At 43.5% G+C, this 22,338-nt stretch overlaps 1 long non-coding RNA gene across 1 annotated transcript in view; it reads right to left on the reverse strand.

Annotated features, from left to right (window-relative positions):
• The window catches only part of LOC138515973 (uncharacterized), a 322,103-nt gene that overhangs the window by 162,133 nt on the left and 137,632 nt on the right, over positions 1–22,338 (reverse strand). The window lies entirely within an intron of this gene.

A 22,338-nucleotide genomic window follows, 5' to 3' on the forward strand; every position in this document is an offset into this window, starting at 1 on the left:
ACCTCTCTCCAAAACGTCCGAACCCTTGTACATTCCCATAGCAGATGCAGAAGCGTACCTCTGCCACTACCACAGCTCCAACACAGGTCATCCAATCTCAGTTTTAACTTAAACATTTTAACCAGAGTCCAATAAATCCTCCCTATAATTTTCTGTCGAATCAAATGCAAAGTCATATCTCCCTTCAAATTCACACCGACCCTTAAAATATTCCTCCAATCATTCTCAGATATAAACCTACTCACATCAATCGCCCAGGCCTCCCTCAACCTATCCCAAGCTAAAACATGACCCGCTTCCAAGGGCATAAACTGCATATAAGTCCTTACACCATACTCCTGTCCCTCTAACAATTTACTAATCTCAGGTTTCACTCCAATCGTACCATTAGCCATATTCCTCCTTTGATTAATCAAAGCAACCAGATCCAAATATCCATGCAATTCTCTCTGCCCTAGATCAAATTTACCTTTAAGTTCATCATAATTCAGCAATCTGTTTCCATCCAAAATATCTCCCAGCTTCAGAATTCCTCTCTAAACCCAACTCTTCCAGTACAGACATCTATTATCAATTTGTAGCGCTTCATTATACCAAATAGAGGCATCCGAGCTAAAACCATAACTCTGTTCATTATCCCTAAACCATAACCCCACAGCTTGTCTAGTTGCCAGTATCGTTGGCCCTTTTAGCCTTTTATTAGGCAATCTTCCCATGCTATATATGTTATCCAAATGAAATGGTGCACACACCTCCCTCTCCATTCTCAACCAAATCTGTTCCTTAGCGTGTTCTTCCTTAAAATAATGTGAACTCTTTTTAAGCAAAAAAGCATTGCAGTATTTCATCAAGTGTGGATATCCAAACCTACCTTCCTCAACTCTCTGCATTAACATACATTTTGGAATACGAGGTCTCTTATTAGCTCTGCACAAAAAGGATTGAAAAAGTTTATCTATTTAGGACAATTGTTTTCTATATATACGCAACGGTATTGATTGAATAATATATAACAATTTAGGTAACAAAACCATTTTGATTGCATTGATTTTCGCCCACAGATTCAAATTTAATCTCTCCCATTTTTTAATAATCAATGATATTTTAGGTAGCACCATGTCCAAATTACACTGAACTATTTTACCCAGATCTCCCACAATATAAATACCCACGTATGTAACACCTCCAGGCGACCATTTACAATTCCAAGATTCCAAGATACTACTATCACATGTCCTAGATAATGGAAATATCACAGTTTTTTCCCAATTAATTTTGTGTCCAGATAATTTTCCCACTTCTTCAAACATCCCCTTCAGTATAGCCCCACATTCTTCTGGATTAGATAACAAAATCATCATATCATCTGCGTAGGCCAAAATTTTTATCTCAGTTTTCCCTACCCGTATTCCTTTTATCAATTCACATTGTATGATGTATTCCGCCAAAGGCTCCAATGCCAGATTAAACAAAAACGGTGATAGCGGACAACCTTGACGTGTTCCCTTCAAAAGTGGAAACGACTTCGAAATCTCCCCATTAACCTGCACCTGCGCCCTCACATCACGATGGATACACTCTATCATCCTCATAAACATTGGTCCAAACCCCATTTTCAGCACCGTATGTTCCATAAATTTCCAGTTGACCATGTCAAAGGCCTTTTCAGCATCAAACAAACCAACAATGTACTTCAAATTTTTCCCATAATGTGTGCCAATCACATTTAACAATGTCCGTATATTATCGTACCCAAACCGTCCCGGAGTAAAACCCACCTGAGACCCATCAATCAGATCACCCATACATGATTTCAACCTATTAGCCCAAATCTTTGTAAACATTTTTAGATCAACATTCAATAGAGAGATGGGTCTATAATTCCCACATTTTTTATGGTCCCTATTTGATTTTGGAATTACAATAATCAACGCCTCTTTCATTGAATCACACATTATTACAGTTCGCAAAAAATCATTATAAACTTCACATAAAATTGGCGCCACTATAGAGTCAAACTTCTTATACAACTCTGCCACCAAACCATCCGGCCCAGGCGATTTCCCATCCTTCATTTGTGAGATAGCAGTATATACTTCAGCAACATCAATCACAGAGTCCAACATGTCCCTTTTCCCCAAATCTAACTTAGACAGAGAAATGTTATCAAAAATTTTTTCCAGGTTCTCCGTACTGGGATATATCCCCTCCTTGTATAACTGCTTATAGTAACCCCTAAAACCCTCACAAATTTCTTTTGTCATATGGAAAGTAACTCCTGCATCCGTTTGAATAGAAGAGACACATGTGTCTGTAATCATCCCTCTAAGCCTACCGGCCAATAATTTACCATTCCTATCGCCCGATTCCCAAAACCGTTACCTTGAATAAAACATACTATTATTTGCCACATTTTGTACACGGTCATGCAATTCAGCTTCCAATTTCAACAATCTAATCCTATTCTGATCCAGGTTATCAATTGCACATACCTTTTGCATAACTTTCACCTCCTCCTCCAATTTACTAATCTCCCTTGTTTTTGTCTTCCTAGCATGTGTACCTCTACATATCAACTCAACCCGCAGTACCGCCTTAAAACAGTCCCAGACAGTCTTAATCCCGGTTGTACCTTTATTATCTTCAAAATAAATTCTTATAAAATCTCCCAAACCCTTTGTTACTAACTCATCCTCTAGGACGTTCGCTTGCATCCTCCATCTTTTGGTTCGCACCCCTGTGTATTCCAAGTTAATTTGCATATCAAGCAAAGCAATCTCTTTGACCTTTAGTGGCTGTGGATTGGTTGAGTCGCTCAATAGGGATTTCCTCACTTGCAGTTCTCCCCTCAGAAGCTTGTTCGGGTAGGGGCTGGTTGTGCATTTTAAGTCATTTTGCATCCGCTCCGGAACATCATTGTGCAATTGCCATTTGACACAGTGAGGGGTTAACAGTGGCACATTAAGGCTGTCCAAATCTTCAGGAAATGTCATTTTGGCATGCACTTACTAATCCATGCAACTTGCAAATCATTTTGCACCTTGCCACCCTTTATTCACGTCTGTAACTACAGCACATATGTATGTATGTATGTATGTATGTATGTATTTATTTATTTAAATCTTTACTGTGTATTTAGCTATTGAACAAGCCGTAAGCACATTAACAAACCACAAATAACAGCAATTAATTACAGAAGAAAAAATACATAAAATACATCATAATGATTACATTTTGGTAAATAAATAAGTGTTTCTTAAAACCACACCTTAAAATAATTGATTACAAAAATATTAGATTTGATAGTAAAAAATATAAATCAGCCAAAGGTTAAAATTCACAATGCTGTTCGTTATTGAGCCCTGCTTGAAAAAGATTTAAAATGTCTGTCCTTCTTTTATAAGTTGTGTTAGTTATAACAACAGATTCTGTGCAGTACAACATGTTCCAAAACTGGTCAGATTGTATCTGTTCAAGATGACTAATAAGAGTGCTATACCCCCTGCTACAATATGACTGTAGAAATTTGCAGGATGATAATAAATGACAAACCGACTCTGTGGCCCTTCCGCAAAAACGGCAAGCCGATACTATGTGTGTTTATTATTTGTATTGCGCTCCAGGTACCCAAAAGGCTTAAGGGCGCAGACAACAAGGAACAAACAATACAAACAGTTCTCGACATGAGACAAGAATGAACAAAAAATATAACCAAAGCAATATGCAAAGCAAACAATCAACAAAAAACATGGCATAGAGAAACCAAATCAAAAATCAAATAATCAAATTGCAGCTGGTGGATCCCCTCGGCATATATCTGCACAGTCTTAGAAAGGCAGGTAGGGAACTGGACCCACACCCCACCAAGACGCAGTCCTTATTGTCATGTGAGCTCCAGTCTCTCAGGTCCATCCTATGAAGGATTTTGAGATCTGATAACCTGACCACACCCGGTCCAGTTCTCTGTTTTAGCCATGCTAGAACTTTAAGCCGCAGGGCTTCTATGGATTCATGGCCATTAACCTTGCTAATATTAGTAATAATAAAATGTCTCTGGTCCAGGACAAAATCCTGACTACTCATATCTTCTATTTTGGGCATTCGACATTTTCTAATACGCAGGTTCTGGGAGGTGACCAACTTCGGAAGAACATTAGTCTGTAGAGGGGTTATGTGGGTATCTTGCCCTGATTTCTGTGCCCCTGCAATAGTAGTGACAGCTGGTTCAAAGTTGGGGTTGACAGTGTTTGAGATTGTAGTTGTGCTGCTTTTATTCATCAAGATACTGTGCAGTACTTCAACTGTCTTACTACAATGATCCGATTGTGAGGCCTTATCTAGTAGCTCTTTTTGAAGGTTGATTTGACAAGACTTATCCACATTGTTTGTCCCAATTCCAGCATTTAAGTAGAGGGATTCATTAGTTTGTGAGGCCTTGTTCATGCTCAGAGAACTTGGATTCACCACAAGTTTACTAAGAGACTCCACTAGGAGACCTAAATCAAAAGGGCTTGTGCAAAGCAATAGCTCCTTGGCAATGCTGGCCATAAAGTCTGGCCAGTGATCGAGTATAGATTGGTCTAAGGAGGAAGGAGGAAGTCCAGTCTCCTCTTGAGGGACCGCAGTGGGTGACTTCCAGTGCTCCATATTATTTCCTAAGGGAGTCTCACACCCCTCATGAGCATGGAGGACAGCAGAGTTACTATACTCTCTTTTTAAAACAGTCCCTGGGGCTGCGGGAGTTAAGGGCAGTTTGGGTTCAGTCGCATGTTCCGCAATCTTCGTCTTCTCCGGGTACTGAAGGTCAGAACCTCCTGTACCTGCTTTCTTGTCGGCGAGGAAAGAGGAGATGGAAGGCCAACCTGTCCCAATTCCATTCCGATCTGACTTGTGGGACTTTTATTACTACACATAGGGGAATTAATGGGCTGCTCCTGAATCCTTGAGCGTAAATTATAGATGTCCCCTTTTGTGCTGGCTGCCATAAAGTGAACTGTTCCCCACACAAATTATGATTGAACAGTGCGCCAGCAGGGTGAGAGGCCAGTCAAGTGTGTGTGCAGCCCCTCTCTCCAGGGAAGATCCTCTCTCCAAGGGAAACTAAGCCTGTGTGAACGACCGCACACCTCCTCTCAGTCTGTCCCGTTCTTCCTACGCTGTACATCCAAAAGGAGGGATAAACAAAACAGAGAGCGGCAAGGCTGCAAATATACCTAACATACTTTTCCAATGCTCACCGGCCGCCGGTTTAGGTCTGCTCGGTCTATTGGGCAGGGCACATGAGTCAATCCCAGTCCTGGGCACCGTTTTCTCCGAGCTGGCACCTCTTGAGGTCTCCGACCACGAACGCAGCTGCGGTCTCCACGATCTCCGCAAGAGAGGCCGCGCCGCGAGAAAAGCTGCCCGAAGTTGCAGCCGACACGTCTGCTGGATCACGTTACTTAGAGAAAGGGACCTAGAAAGATCAGTGAACGTCAAGCCGCACGGCCATAACCGCCGCTTCCGACGTATGGTGCATGCTGCAACCATTGCCATTGCCTACAAAGAAATACCATCCCATACACCAATGTACTCTCCCCTTTGAAGGAAATTTAAGCGTAGACATACAATAAAACGCTTAAGGTCAATTGCACAAAATGTAGTGAGGTATGTATGAGGGGAATTTAACAAGAAGCTCTGAGGCGAATATTCAATATATCTTCTCTTAATTGATAATTTGCCTATGCTATTCACTTTATCCCAATTTCTGGACATTGGGCCTCATTACGAGTATGGTGGTAAGGCAACAACGGCGCCGGGAACCGGCACCTTTGTCACTGTACCACCATACTCATAACGAGGCCGAATGTACAGACATTGGATAAAGTGAATAGCATAGGCAAATTATCTGGTCCACCATACTAGGAGTTCTACTCACGCGTGCCCTTACAGCCACCAGGTTTTACCGGGAGGCCGTACCGGCATCCGCGAGCAGAACTTGATGGTAGCAACGGTACCATTAATAATGGTACCGTTGCTACCACCCTCCCCATTCCCATTGAGCGCTGTTGGGCTCAATGGGAATGGGGATTCATTTTTTCCGGTGCCCAGAAAAGGGCAATTACCGGGTCCCCCAAGGTCGTAATGACCCGGTAATTGCCCTTTTCTGGACGCCGGATAAAATCCAATACCGGTGGCAGCCGTGCCTGTACTACCACGAGTATGGCGGTAGCCATGCGCTTTTAGCGAACTGTTTGTGTAAAGTGATTTGATAACATGTAAAAGCTGTTGATCCATCCCGCTCTAACTTTTTCCACAGCAAGGCACGAGAAACCAAATCAAATGCCTTGCTGTAGTCAATATAACAACAGTACAGATTATGTATGGGGCCGCAGGAAGCCAGTAGCAGCTAGCTTCGGCCATCAAATATTGAATGGCACATATGTTGTTAAGCATCCCGTGCACTTTTCGAAAGCATGTCTGAAAGGGCTTAATCAAGTCCCTGTCTTCAGCCCATCTAGTAGGCTCTTTTAATAAGATTTTAGAACACATTTTCTGACTGGAATCCAACATTGCCAGCAGTCGGTAGTTTCCAGGATCAAGTCTGTCACCTTTTTTATGGACATGAATGAGAACAGATCTTTTTCAGCTGTTGGGAACAATGCCACTAGTCTCAATTTCACTAAAGATGTTAAATAGGACCTTGGCCCAGAATTGAGGGTTTGCTTTATAAAGGACATTCAGTATTCCGTGAGGCCCAGGAGCACGTGAGGCCTTCGAGTTCCCTATAACTATCACAAGATCGTCCAAATCATAACCCACGGCAGAGATGTAATTTCACCAAAATGTCAGGGGTAGCGGAAGTGACATCACACGACCCTTGACCCCTGATGACATTACAGGAAGGGATGTCATTTGACACCACCCCAAAGTGATATCGCGGGAAGCGATGGAACACGACCTTTCACCCGTTGACAAAACAGGAAGTGGCATGACATAGCATTGTACACTACGAAAAATATGGTTACAATATCACTATAATGTGATGTACATTTCATACCTGAAGGGATCGCCATATGTATCATTAAGACCAGTGTGTATAGGCCCATATTACAAATTACTGTGATTGCAAGCAGACGTCCATGACCAAATGATAATGATGTGTTATTATATAGCACTTACGCTTAAGCGCTTTACATAGAAGAAATATACACACAACCTGTGTTGGTACCCATTTATCAACCTCAGAAGGATGAAAGGCTGAGTTGAGGCGTTTGAGAACAGACTAAATCAGTGACTCACCCCCTGAAGTGTGTCTGAAATAAACCTTTAATAAGTCTAGCAATTATTGTATAGAATTCCAGAAAGACACATTTTTTGGCATTCCTATTCTTTCTTATTTAGGTTCAGTGCTGAAAGTGTTAGACTTGTGGCCCTCATGTTCTTATTTTTCTTCTTTTTTAAGGGGCCCGAACAAGAAAGCTAGCCACTCCAGAATTAAAGAGCCACATGGTGCTGGCCACAGCCCAGGGGAAAACATGAGGGGGTGTCCTGTCTATGAAAGTCACAGCTTATTGCAATTTGATTATATGCAAATGAAATTAGAGGTGTATCTAATCCTCTATTGTAGCCTTATTTATGCATATCCAGAGGATAGGTGTACAAACAAAGGAGTAATAATACACATGCACTCGTATAAATGAAAACTGGGAGTAGTTTTTATTTTCTCTCCTCAGTCATTAAACCACAGCCCAGATCAGGAAAAATCTTTTTTAATTTTTGTAATTTTTTTTAGAGGTCGCAAGGGAGACCTCAGAGGTCGCACTTGCGACCTCTGGCGACCCCCAAATGATGTCCCTGACCCACGGGTGTTACATTCATTCTATTAATATGATGTAAGGCCTCTGTATTTTTGCTTTTAGGATCTAAGTAAAGTTTACCAATGTAGGAATCCTGTAAAGTTTCAGGGGCAGGATGTAATTCCATAGTGGAGTGAATTCCCTGAGACTCATTAAAACGAGGCCAGAATTTGCGTTTATCTTTGATTTTAAGCAAGCCAAGCAATAGTAGCCAATTCACATTTCTGGTGGAATGTTTATGCTGATGCAACCAATTCTTAAAACCTGTAGCCAAACGAGTTACACTGGTCTCTTTAGCTTTACGTGGCATTGTTAGATGTCCCCTGATATTCGCCCGGTCTTTACTGTATGCCAACTTCTTTTGGTGTGTTAATATGTCAAATGTAGATACATGAACGCTCCCTTGTTTCCCAAATAGGTTAAGTTTATTTGAATATGTACAATTTACTATGTTTTTTACCAGTGCGTTCATGTCCCAACCGCCCTGCGTCATCCTGGACTCAAGCTGAGTGTAATTAGCTGACAGAATGTTATTGGCCTCCTTACTCATATAGCCCGTCCATATTATTCGATTGCCCTGTTCATTCACCCTCAGATTTACATTTCTTGAGAGGCATCGACCCACAGGGGCAATATCCACAGTCCAGCTTAAGGAGGCATGATCACTCACCTCAGTAGGTTGGATTTTGACTAAGCCACAACGTTTCATCCTCGCTGAATCGTTAATGACGGAATCGATATGCGAACAAGAGTGTCCATTGGACCATGTATAGGTAAAATTCCTATCATCTATTGGGTAAAAGGGCAAACATTCCAAGTCGTACTTGCTTAAAAAATGTTTCCATTGTCAAGCCGAATTACACGTTCTCCTGCTCTCTAAGTGGATATTTTTCACATTAAAATCTCCAGCTATCAATATGTGACCTTTAGGACATTTTCTTACCAAAGTAAAATGGTCTTGCCTATTACTGAATGTGCAAGTAAAATGGCCTTGCCTATTACTGAATGTGCTTGGTATGCAAACCAGATGGCGGGGCGTAAGCATTAAAAATCTGTATTACTAGACGTATGGCGTTGGAATGAGCAAAACATTGCGGATTACACATGAGGAGAATTAATGTGACCTAAAGGGCTCTGACTGATAGCGAGTTGCACTGCAGAAATACACTCTGCACAGTTCCATGAATAGGGATGGTGCCGGCAGTGCAAAGTCACTTTTCAGCAGTGCAAAGTGCAAAACAGTACATGGGTCGGGTCCATAGGGTACACACCAGAGACGACAAGATTTGGAACATTTGAAGATAGTGCACCCACTCAAGTCCTGGACCAAGGCAGGTCCCTGAAATATGACAAGAAAGTGGAGCTGGAGGATTGAGGAGGTATACAAGCAATCAAAGCCCTCCAAGCAGCTACCGAGACTATGCCATATCCGCTCCTGTATCATCCTCCAGACCCACTTAGCGTTTTATAGGGAGAGGCATATTGTAGCAAGGAGCCGGGAAGTGACGTGCTATCAAGGAGACATGGCAGATATGGTCAAAGCACAGCTGAGGAAAAATACACACAAGCAGACGGCATCAGACCGGGCCGCTCTATAATGAGCAATCAGCTGACCTGCCACCAACTATGGTGGAGCCAACCCAGTCCAACACCACTGCACCACTCCCGGACAGGCAGGAGCTGGGACATGCCCATAGGTATCAACCCCTTCCTGCCTGGCCTATTCACTTGACTGCCCTAAGCAGTGCCACTCCTGCAGGTGGCAGATGGGAAGGCCCTACAGGTACCTTATAACCCAATCACTCCATTCACGGAGCCCACAGACCTATACTATACCATACTCCAGGACAACTCCCATCACCAACGCTAGAGGCCTTTCCAATGACATGTTTACCATAGTCACCGAAAACGTGTAAACGTCCTCGGCGCCACAAAGTCGTGCACATGGCAGGGGTGCGGTGTATGATATCCCTTGAGGAGGATCAAACAGTGTGGTCCACCTAGAACGCTGGGATTGGAACTGTGTTTTCCTCGTTTCACATCTACCGATTGAGTCGGTAGCCGTTCACACTCGGCTACCATATAAAGGGCAGCGACTCCTCGGGCTGGGTTAATAATCTGCCCACTTAACGAATGCATAACCGTGCGCAGAGCAAGAAGCCACTGGCGCACACCTTGCCAGCCCTCGGCGCCGCTCCCTCCCCCACTCTCCCCGCCCGGGTGTGGGATGGTCTCTGCTCCTCTGCCCGGCTCCGCTCACGCTGTGCACAGGGAGCCCCCTCCTGCATGAATACGAAGCAGGCGGCGGGAGATTAGTGGGAAGAGCGGCCCCGCCCCTCCCCGCACACTACACCCAGGGAAAGGATCCGAGTGGGCCATGGAACACAACCGAGGGCACTGGCAGCATGACAATTCCCGGCTTCATTGTGGCTCTGGTGCTGGGGGCCCTCCCGGGAGGGGGATGCCTTGACAAGGCGGCCAGCGTACCGGGGCATCACCGCCCGGCTGCCCAGCGGCTCCCCCCTCGCCAGCAGCCTCTGCAGCCCCATCCCCACCGCCCCCTGCCACCTTCCACTCCGTACACCGGTTGCCCGAAGAGCAAAAGTGGCGGCAGCCCCGTGGGCGACTTCGTGAACGTGACAGACTTCGGGGCGCAGTGCTTGAACTGGCTGGAAGTGCCAACTTTCTTGGAGAGGACCCCGGGCAAGGGACTTGGGGACCACAACTTCTGCCGCAACCCCGATGGGAGAAGCAAGCCCTGGTGCTTCTACAGAAATAACCGGGGCCGGGTGGACTGGGGCTTCTGCGACTGCAAACAGGGTGAGTGACACAGCAGGTCGGACAGGGAAGTGTCCAGGCGGCCGGGGACTGCGAGTCACCCCTGGACATAGGTTGCCAAGATGCTCTGTGCGGCGATGAGGGCACAGCACTGACAGCACCGAGAGGCAGAGTCCACGCGGTCGTGCTTATACTTTATATGTAGTGCCAGGTGTAGAGCAAGGCGGGTTATGCAGCCAGCACGGGGGCAGTGGAGTGAGGGTACATTGCAGTGACATAACCCAATGGCTCGCAGGGCACCAGATAACCCTGCAGCACTGGTGCATATTAAAACAAGGTTAAAAGGAGTTCTGTAAATGGTTTGGGCACTTTAGCTGAATATACATTTAACACACAAACTCAACGTGGGTGACAAACAACATAGTTACGTCATGTCTTTAGTGCCTCGAAGGGGCCAAAAAGGCTCCTGCTACTACAAAACAAAATACATGCGGAAGACCAGATACTCTGGCGAGGTTTTAAAAAGTGAGGCAAATTCACTATAGTGCTTTCTGACACTTCCGAGCCGAGTATTTTTGAGTCAGTAGAACCAGTGGGCAACTATGGAATGCGCGGCGCAGGGCCATTAGCGAGCCAGCTGTGGAGTGTGTTATCTGGCTGGTTGGGCCACCTGGGGTGTGAGGCAGCGTTATCTATCCGGCTGTGACATGACGTTATCCGGTCACCAGTGAGCCGCACACCGCTTTGAACGGACAGGACCTGGTTAGCTGTGGTAAGGCGCTGCGGCTGGGCTGAAGTCACCTAGTCAGCTGCGTGGACAGGACGGACCTGAACGTGGTGTTAACTGGGGGGCCACAGATTTCACTTCGGAGTGGCGTGTTCTGGGGAGCTGAACTTGCACTATCTGGGAACTGACGAGCTCTGAGCTTGGCGTTCTCTGGTTATCTGTGACTAGTGACAGCGGCCGCTCCAATCCTTCCGATATCGCGCTGGGTTCCCCGCTGGGCTAGAGCAGCACTTTGCAGTGAGGGGGGGGGGGGGGCTGCGGTTGCGCTCCTGTTTACTTCCACGGAGTGGGCACGCTCGCCTGTCCGGACAGCAGCACGCACCTTCCTAGATGAGCGCGCGGCGGCGAAGGAAGGAAACCCCGAGAGGTGCGCACCTCACGCTCCCTGCGTCTTCCCCGCGCAGCGTGTGGCCCTCTCCAGGTGGCGCAGGCATATCTATGCCTACACGAGGTCCTCCTTATCGGACCATTGTCCCAGCTAACACCTCGGGCGACTTTACACCTTTGCTAGTTATTTTATCTCATCAACGGGTTTCGTAGTTATTTGTTCCATGCGCGCACCCGCCGCGCATCATTGTGCGCGTGTTTCCTTTCTGCGCTACGTGACTAATTATGTTACCTCATGTCTACGTGCAACGACTACTTGTCTCCAAAAACATAATCTTTTTAATGTGAACCGAGGTTTAAACGGCACGCCAGAAGATGTAGGCAAATGCTTTGATAATGCAAAATGGGCCAAACAGATTCCGTCACAATCCATACTGTCTAAAAACCTTTGCACTAGTGCACACATCCATGAGACTCTTTTTTGCACCATATACAACAAAAAGCGTCTACTACGTTTCTTTTCAAATTTCACAACAAATATGCTAAATATAAATCAGCCTGCTTCCATGTTTACCCAGTGGACATTTTGCTTCGATAATACCGTTTGGTGCTAAACCTGTTTTTTCCATTATCTATTATCATAGCAGCAAAATCGCTTTTAAACTCATTTGCTCCACTTTTTTACACATATGCAAATCTTTTCTAATCTGGGCCCAGGTGGAGTTTAGTTTGCCGATGTGCAATAAATCTGCTAAACAAATCAATGCTTGGGCCTGGTTATGAATATACCGCCAATGGTAAAAGCGCGGTATTTTACATAGATCCTGATTTTTAAAATATCCATTATGATTTGGGATTGCATGGCTTATTTACAGAATGCAGAAAATTGAAAGTACTGTAAATTGTAAACCATAGTTGCCCCATGCCATAATATACATATTTCCCAGGAAATCCCTACTCGTAACTGGCTGTATTTTAAAAACGAGAAGTACTTCAAATTGTACACCTTTTTAAATGTACCACTATATTCACAGTAAAGTCCTGAGTGTAGCGGGACGCTGTTTGCACCACTGTACGTACACACAGCATGGAAACCCGTGTGGGAAAATTACTGAAAGTGCCAACACGCTGGCTCTGCAACCAATCCCAATGCTAAAATGACAAGTACACCTCTTCCTTATCCTTTTTTTTCAATGAGATCCTTTCATATTGTGACAAAATTTGTAATTCCATCAGCCAGTCATCAACCTTAGGTTTCTTCCTCGTCTTCCAAATTCTGAGGATCAACTTAATTGCAATCATCACAGCCTTGTCAATCCATAAATTATATTTCCTAGTCTTCGCACATCTATCTTCATGCGAGAGCAAGATTATGTTTGCCGCAGAACGCGGCAGGTTTATACCAAAAACTAAATCAATCCTGTCTATTACCTCTCTCCAAAACGTCCGAACCCTTGTACATTCCCATAGCAGATGCAGAAGCGTACCTCTGCCACTACCACAGCTCCAACACAGGTCATCCAATCTCAGTTTTAACTTAAACATTTTAACCAGAGTCCAATAAATCCTCCCTATAATTTTCTGTCGAATCAAATGCAAAGTCATATCTCCCTTCAAATTCACACCGACCCTTAAAATATTCCTCCAATCATTCTCAGATATAAACCTACTCACATCAATCGCCCAGGCCTCCCTCAACCTATCCCAAGCTAAAACATGACCCGCTTCCAAGGGCATAAACTGCATATAAGTCCTTACACCATACTCCTGTCCCTCTAACAATTTACTAATCTCAGGTTTCACTCCAATCGTACCATTAGCCATATTCCTCCTTTGATTAATCAAAGCAACCAGATCCAAATATCCATGCAATTCTCTCTGCCCTAGATCAAATTTACCTTTAAGTTCATCATAATTCAGCAATCTGTTTCCATCCAAAATATCTCCCAGCTTCAGAATTCCTCTCTAAACCCAACTCTTCCAGTACAGACATCTATTATCAATTTGTAGCGCTTCATTATACCAAATAGAGGCATCCGAGCTAAAACCATAACTCTGTTCATTATCCCTAAACCATAACCCCACAGCTTGTCTAGTTGCCAGTATCGTTGGCACTTTTAGCCTTTTATTAGGCAATCTTCCCATGCTATATATGTTATCCAAATGAAATGGTGCACACACCTCCCTCTCCATTCTCAACCAAATCTGTTCCTTAGCGTGTTCTTCCTTAAAATAAGGTGAACTCTTTTTAAGCAAAAAAGCATTGCAGTATTTCATCAAGTGTGGATATCCAAACCTACCTTCCTCAACTCTCTGCATTAACATACATTTTGGAATACGAGGTCTCTTATTAGCTCTGCACAAAAAGGATTGAAAAAGTTTATCTATTTAGGACAATTGTTTTCTATATATACGCAACGGTATTGATTGAATAATATATAACAATTTAGGTAACAAAACCATTTTGATTGCATTGATTTTCGCCCACAGATTCAAATTTAATCTCTCCCATTTTTTAATAATCAATGATATTTTAGGTAGCACCATGTCCAAATTACACTGAACTATTTTACCCAGATCTCCCACAATATAAATACCCACGTATGTAACACCTCCAGGCGACCATTTACAATTCCAAGATTCCAAGATACTACTATCACATGTCCTAGATAATGGAAATATCACAGTTTTTTCCCAATTAATTTTGTGTCCAGATAATTTTCCCACTTCTTCAAACATCCCCTTCAGTATAGCCCCACATTCTTCTGGATTAGATAACAAAATCATCATATCATCTGCGTAGGCCAACATTTTTATCTCAGTTTTCCCTACCCGTATTCCTTTTATCAATTCACATTGTATGATGTATTCCGCCAAAGGCTCCAATGCCAGATTAAACAAAAACGGTGATAGCGGACAACCTTGACGTGTTCCCTTCAAAAGTGGAAACGACTTCGAAATCTCCCCATTAACCTGCACCTGCGCCCTCACATCACGATGGATACACTCTATCATCCTCATAAACATTGGTCCAAACCCCATTTTCAGCACCGTATGTTCCATAAATTTCCAGTTGACCATGTCAAAGGCCTTTTCAGCATCAAACAAACCAACAATGTACTTCAAATTTTTCCCATAATGTGTGCCAATCACATTTAACAATGTCCGTATATTATCGTACCCAAACCGTCCCGGAGTAAAACCCACCTGAGACCCATCAATCAGATCACCCATACATGATTTCAACCTATTAGCCCAAATCTTTGTAAACATTTTTAGATCAACATTCAATAGAGAGATGGGTCTATAATTCCCACATTTTTTATGGTCCCTATTTGATTTTGGAATTACAATAATCAACGCCTCTTTCATTGAATCACACATTATTACAGTTCGCAAAAAATCATTATAAACTTCACATAAAATTGGCGCCACTATAGAGTCAAACTTCTTATACAACTCTGCCACCAAACCATCCGGCCCAGGCGATTTCCCATCCTTCATTTGTGAGATAGCAGTATATACTTCAGCAACATCAATCACAGAGTCCAACATGTCCCTTTTCCCCAAATCTAACTTAGACAGAGAAATGTTATCAAAAATTTTTTCCAGGTTCTCCGTACTGGGATATATCCCCTCCTTGTATAACTGCTTATAGTAACCCCTAAAACCCTCACAAATTTCTTTTGTCATATGGAAAGTAACTCCTGCATCCGTTTGAATAGAAGAGACACATGTGTCTGTAATCATCCCTCTAAGCCTACCGGCCAATAATTTACCATTCCTATCGCCCGATTCCCAAAACCGTTACCTTGAATAAAACATACTATTATTTGCCACATTTTGTACACGGTCATGCAATTCAGCTTCCAATTTCAACAATCTAATCCTATTCTGATCCAGGTTATCAATTGCACATACCTTTTGCATAACTTTCACCTCCTCCTCCAATTTACTAATCTCCCTTGTTTTTGTCTTCCTAGCATGTGTACCTCTACATATCAACTCAACCCGCAGTACCGCCTTAAAACAGTCCCAGACAGTCTTAATCCCGGTTGTACCTTTATTATCTTCAAAATAAATTCTTATAAAATCTCCCAAACCCTTTGTTACTAACTCATCCTCTAGGACGTTCGCTTGCATCCTCCATCTTTTGGTTCGCACCCCTGTGTATTCCAAGTTAATTTGCATATCAAGCAAAGCAATCTCTTTGACCTTTAGTGGCTGTGGATTGGTTGAGTCGCTCAATAGGGATTTCCTCACTTGCAGTTCTCCCCTCAGAAGCTTGTTCGGGTAGGGGCTGGTTGTGCATTTTAAGTCATTTTGCATCCGCTCCGGAACATCATTGTGCAATTGCCATTTGACACAGTGAGGGGTTAACAGTGGCACATTAAGGCTGTCCAAATCTTCAGGAAATGTCATTTTGGCATGCACTTACTAATCCATGCAACTTGCAAATCATTTTGCACCTTGCCACCCTTTATTCACGTCTGTAACTACAGCACATATGTATGTATGTATGTATGTATGTATGTATTTATTTATTTATTTAAATCTTTACTGTGTATTTAGCTATTGAACAAGCCGTAAGCACATTAACAAACCACAAATAACAGCAATTAATTACAGAAGAAAAAATACATAAAATACATCATAATGATTACATTTTGGTAAATAAATAAGTGTTTCTTAAAACCACACCTTAAAATAATTGATTACAAAAATATTAGATTTGATAGTAAAAAATATAAATCAGCCAAAGGTTAAAATTCACAATGCTGTTCGTTATTGAGCCCTGCTTGAAAAAGATTTAAAATGTCTGTCCTTCTTTTATAAGTTGTGTTAGTTATAACAACAGATTCTGTGCAGTACAACATGTTCCAAAACTGGTCAGATTGTATCTGTTCAAGATGACTAATAAGAGTGCTATACCCCCTGCTACAATATGACTGTAGAAATTTGCAGGATGATAATAAATGACAAACCGACTCTGTGGCCCTTCCGCAAAAACGGCAAGCCGATACTATGTGTGTTTATTATTTGTATTGCGCTCCAGGTACCCAAAAGGCTTAAGGGCGCAGACAACAAGGAACAAACAATACAAACAGTTCTCGACATGAGACAAGAATGAACAAAAAATATAACCAAAGCAATATGCAAAGCAAACAATCAACAAAAAACATGGCATAGAGAAACCAAATCAAAAATCAAATAATCAAATTGCAGCTGGTGGATCCCCTCGGCATATATCTGCACAGTCTTAGAAAGGCAGGTAGGGAACTGGACCCACACCCCACCAAGACGCAGTCCTTATTGTCATGTGAGCTCCAGTCTCTCAGGTCCATCCTATGAAGGATTTTGAGATCTGATAACCTGACCACACCCGGTCCAGTTCTCTGTTTTAGCCATGCTAGAACTTTAAGCCGCAGGGCTTCTATGGATTCATGGCCATTAACCTTGCTAATATTAGTAATAATAAAATGTCTCTGGTCCAGGACAAAATCCTGACTACTCATATCTTCTATTTTGGGCATTCGACATTTTCTAATACGCAGGTTCTGGGAGGTGACCAACTTCGGAAGAACATTAGTCTGTAGAGGGGTTATGTGGGTATCTTGCCCTGATTTCTGTGCCCCTGCAATAGTAGTGACAGCTGGTTCAAAGTTGGGGTTGACAGTGTTTGAGATTGTAGTTGTGCTGCTTTTATTCATCAAGATACTGTGCAGTACTTCAACTGTCTTACTACAATGATCCGATTGTGAGGCCTTATCTAGTAGCTCTTTTTGAAGGTTGATTTGACAAGACTTATCCACATTGTTTGTCCCAATTCCAGCATTTAAGTAGAGGGATTCATTAGTTTGTGAGGCCTTGTTCATGCTCAGAGAACTTGGATTCACCACAAGTTTACTAAGAGACTCCACTAGGAGACCTAAATCAAAAGGGCTTGTGCAAAGCAATAGCTCCTTGGCAATGCTGGCCATAAAGTCTGGCCAGTGATCGAGTATAGATTGGTCTAAGGAGGAAGGAGGAAGTCCAGTCTCCTCTTGAGGGACCGCAGTGGGTGACTTCCAGTGCTCCATATTATTTCCTAAGGGAGTCTCACACCCCTCATGAGCATGGAGGACAGCAGAGTTACTATACTCTCTTTTTAAAACAGTCCCTGGGGCTGCGGGAGTTAAGGGCAGTTTGGGTTCAGTCGCATGTTCCGCAATCTTCGTCTTCTCCGGGTACTGAAGGTCAGAACCTCCTGTACCTGCTTTCTTGTCGGCGAGGAAAGAGGAGATGGAAGGCCAACCTGTCCCAATTCCATTCCGATCTGACTTGTGGGACTTTTATTACTACACATAGGGGAATTAATGGGCTGCTCCTGAATCCTTGAGCGTAAATTATAGATGTCCCCTTTTGTGCTGGCTGCCATAAAGTGAACTGTTCCCCACACAAATTATGATTGAACAGTGCGCCAGCAGGGTGAGAGGCCAGTCAAGTGTGTGTGCAGCCCCTCTCTCCAGGGAAGATCCTCTCTCCAAGGGAAACTAAGCCTGTGTGAACGACCGCACACCTCCTCTCAGTCTGTCCCGTTCTTCCTACGCTGTACATCCAAAAGGAGGGATAAACAAAACAGAGAGCGGCAAGGCTGCAAATATACCTAACATACTTTTCCAATGCTCACCGGCCGCCGGTTTAGGTCTGCTCGGTCTATTGGGCAGGGCACATGAGTCAATCCCAGTCCTGGGCACCGTTTTCTCCGAGCTGGCACCTCTTGAGGTCTCCGACCACGAACGCAGCTGCGGTCTCCACGATCTCCGCAAGAGAGGCCGCGCCGCGAGAAAAGCTGCCCGAAGTTGCAGCCGACACGTCTGCTGGATCACGTTACTTAGAGAAAGGGACCTAGAAAGATCAGTGAACGTCAAGCCGCACGGCCATAACCGCCGCTTCCGACGTATGGTGCATGCTGCAACCATTGCCATTGCCTACAAAGAAATACCATCCCATACACCAATGTACTCTCCCCTTTGAAGGAAATTTAAGCGTAGACATACAATAAAACGCTTAAGGTCAATTGCACAAAATGTAGTGAGGTATGTATGAGGGGAATTTAACAAGAAGCTCTGAGGCGAATATTCAATATATCTTCTCTTAATTGATAATTTGCCTATGCTATTCACTTTATCCCAATTTCTGGACATTGGGCCTCATTACGAGTATGGTGGTAAGGCAACAACGGCGCCGGGAACCGGCACCTTTGTCACTGTACCACCATACTCATAACGAGGCCGAATGTACAGACATTGGATAAAGTGAATAGCATAGGCAAATTATCTGGTCCACCATACTAGGAGTTCTACTCACGCGTGCCCTTACAGCCACCAGGTTTTACCGGGAGGCCGTACCGGCATCCGCGAGCAGAACTTGATGGTAGCAACGGTACCATTAATAATGGTACCGTTGCTACCACCCTCCCCATTCCCATTGAGCGCTGTTGGGCTCAATGGGAATGGGGATTCATTTTTTCCGGTGCCCAGAAAAGGGCAATTACCGGGTCCCCCAAGGTCGTAATGACCCGGTAATTGCCCTTTTCTGGACGCCGGATAAAATCCAATACCGGTGGCAGCCGTGCCTGTACTACCACGAGTATGGCGGTAGCCATGCGCTTTTAGCGAACTGTTTGTGTAAAGTGATTTGATAACATGTAAAAGCTGTTGATCCATCCCGCTCTAACTTTTTCCACAGCAAGGCACGAGAAACCAAATCAAATGCCTTGCTGTAGTCAATATAACAACAGTACAGATTATGTATGGGGCCGCAGGAAGCCAGTAGCAGCTAGCTTCGGCCATCAAATATTGAATGGCACATATGTTGTTAAGCATCCCGTGCACTTTTCGAAAGCATGTCTGAAAGGGCTTAATCAAGTCCCTGTCTTCAGCCCATCTAGTAGGCTCTTTTAATAAGATTTTAGAACACATTTTCTGACTGGAATCCAACATTGCCAGCAGTCGGTAGTTTCCAGGATCAAGTCTGTCACCTTTTTTATGGACATGAATGAGAACAGATCTTTTTCAGCTGTTGGGAACAATGCCACTAGTCTCAATTTCACTAAAGATGTTAAATAGGACCTTGGCCCAGAATTGAGGGTTTGCTTTATAAAGGACATTCAGTATTCCGTGAGGCCCAGGAGCACGTGAGGCCTTCGAGTTCCCTATAACTATCACAAGATCGTCCAAATCATAACCCACGGCAGAGATGTAATTTCACCAAAATGTCAGGGGTAGCGGAAGTGACATCACACGACCCTTGACCCCTGATGACATTACAGGAAGGGATGTCATTTGACACCACCCCAAAGTGATATCGCGGGAAGCGATGGAACACGACCTTTCACCCGTTGACAAAACAGGAAGTGGCATGACATAGCATTGTACACTACGAAAAATATGGTTACAATATCACTATAATGTGATGTACATTTCATACCTGAAGGGATCGCCATATGTATCATTAAGACCAGTGTGTATAGGCCCATATTACAAATTACTGTGATTGCAAGCAGACGTCCATGACCAAATGATAATGATGTGTTATTATATAGCACTTACGCTTAAGCGCTTTACATAGAAGAAATATACACACAACCTGTGTTGGTACCCATTTATCAACCTCAGAAGGATGAAAGGCTGAGTTGAGGCGTTTGAGAACAGACTAAATCAGTGACTCACCCCCTGAAGTGTGTCTGAAATAAACCTTTAATAAGTCTAGCAATTATTGTATAGAATTCCAGAAAGACACATTTTTTGGCATTCCTATTCTTTCTTATTTAGGTTCAGTGCTGAAAGTGTTAGACTTGTGGCCCTCATGTTCTTATTTTTCTTCTTTTTTAAGGGGCCCGAACAAGAAAGCTAGCCACTCCAGAATTAAAGAGCCACATGGTGCTGGCCACAGCCCAGGGGAAAACATGAGGGGGTGTCCTGTCTATGAAAGTCACAGCTTATTGCAATTTGATTATATGCAAATGAAATTAGAGGTGTATCTAATCCTCTATTGTAGCCTTATTTATGCATATCCAGAGGATAGGTGTACAAACAAAGGAGTAATAATACACATGCACTCGTATAAATGAAAACTGGGAGTAGTTTTTATTTTCTCTCCTCAGTCATTAAACCACAGCCCAGATCAGGAAAAATCTTTTTTAATTTTTGTAATTTTTTTTAGAGGTCGCAAGGGAGACCTCAGAGGTCGCACTTGCGACCTCTGGCGACCCCCAAATGATGTCCCTGACCCACGGGTGTTACATTCATTCTATTAATATGATGTAAGGCCTCTGTATTTTTGCTTTTAGGATCTAAGTAAAGTTTACCAATGTAGGAATCCTGTAAAGTTTCAGGGGCAGGATGTAATTCCATAGTGGAGTGAATTCCCTGAGACTCATTAAAACGAGGCCAGAATTTGCGTTTATCTTTGATTTTAAGCAAGCCAAGCAATAGTAGCCAATTCACATTTCTGGTGGAATGTTTATGCTGATGCAACCAATTCTTAAAACCTGTAGCCAAACGAGTTACACTGGTCTCTTTAGCTTTACGTGGCATTGTTAGATGTCCCCTGATATTCGCCCGGTCTTTACTGTATGCCAACTTCTTTTGGTGTGTTAATATGTCAAATGTAGATACATGAACGCTCCCTTGTTTCCCAAATAGGTTAAGTTTATTTGAATATGTACAATTTACTATGTTTTTTACCAGTGCGTTCATGTCCCAACCGCCCTGCGTCATCCTGGACTCAAGCTGAGTGTAATTAGCTGACAGAATGTTATTGGCCTCCTTACTCATATAGCCCGTCCATATTATTCGATTGCCCTGTTCATTCACCCTCAGATTTACATTTCTTGAGAGGCATCGACCCACAGGGGCAATATCCACAGTCCAGCTTAAGGAGGCATGATCACTCACCTCAGTAGGTTGGATTTTGACTAAGCCACAACGTTTCATCCTCGCTGAATCGTTAATGACGGAATCGATATGCGAACAAGAGTGTCCATTGGACCATGTATAGGTAAAATTCCTATCATCTATTGGGTAAAAGGGCAAACATTCCAAGTCGTACTTGCTTAAAAAATGTTTCCATTGTCAAGCCGAATTACACGTTCTCCTGCTCTCTAAGTGGATATTTTTCACATTAAAATCTCCAGCTATCAATATGTGACCTTTAGGACATTTTCTTACCAAAGTAAAATGGTCTTGCCTATTACTGAATGTGCAAGTAAAATGGCCTTGCCTATTACTGAATGTGCTTGGTATGCAAACCAGATGGCGGGGCGTAAGCATTAAAAATCTGTATTACTAGACGTATGGCGTTGGAATGAGCAAAACATTGCGGATTACACATGAGGCGAATTAATGTGACCTAAAGGGCTCTGACTGATAGCGAGTTGCACTGCAGAAATACACTCTGCACAGTTCCATGAATAGGGATGGTGCCGGCAGTGCAAAGTCACTTTTCAGCAGTGCAAAGTGCAAAACAGTACATGGGTCGGGTCCATAGGGTACACACCAGAGACGACAAGATTTGGAACATTTGAAGATAGTGCACCCACTCAAGTCCTGGACCAAGGCAGGT

Source organism: Ambystoma mexicanum, chromosome 6q, assembly GCF_040938575.1.
Source record: "Ambystoma mexicanum isolate Mex_15411 chromosome 6q, UKY_AmexF1_1, whole genome shotgun sequence".
NCBI lineage: Eukaryota > Metazoa > Chordata > Amphibia > Caudata > Ambystomatidae > Ambystoma > Ambystoma mexicanum.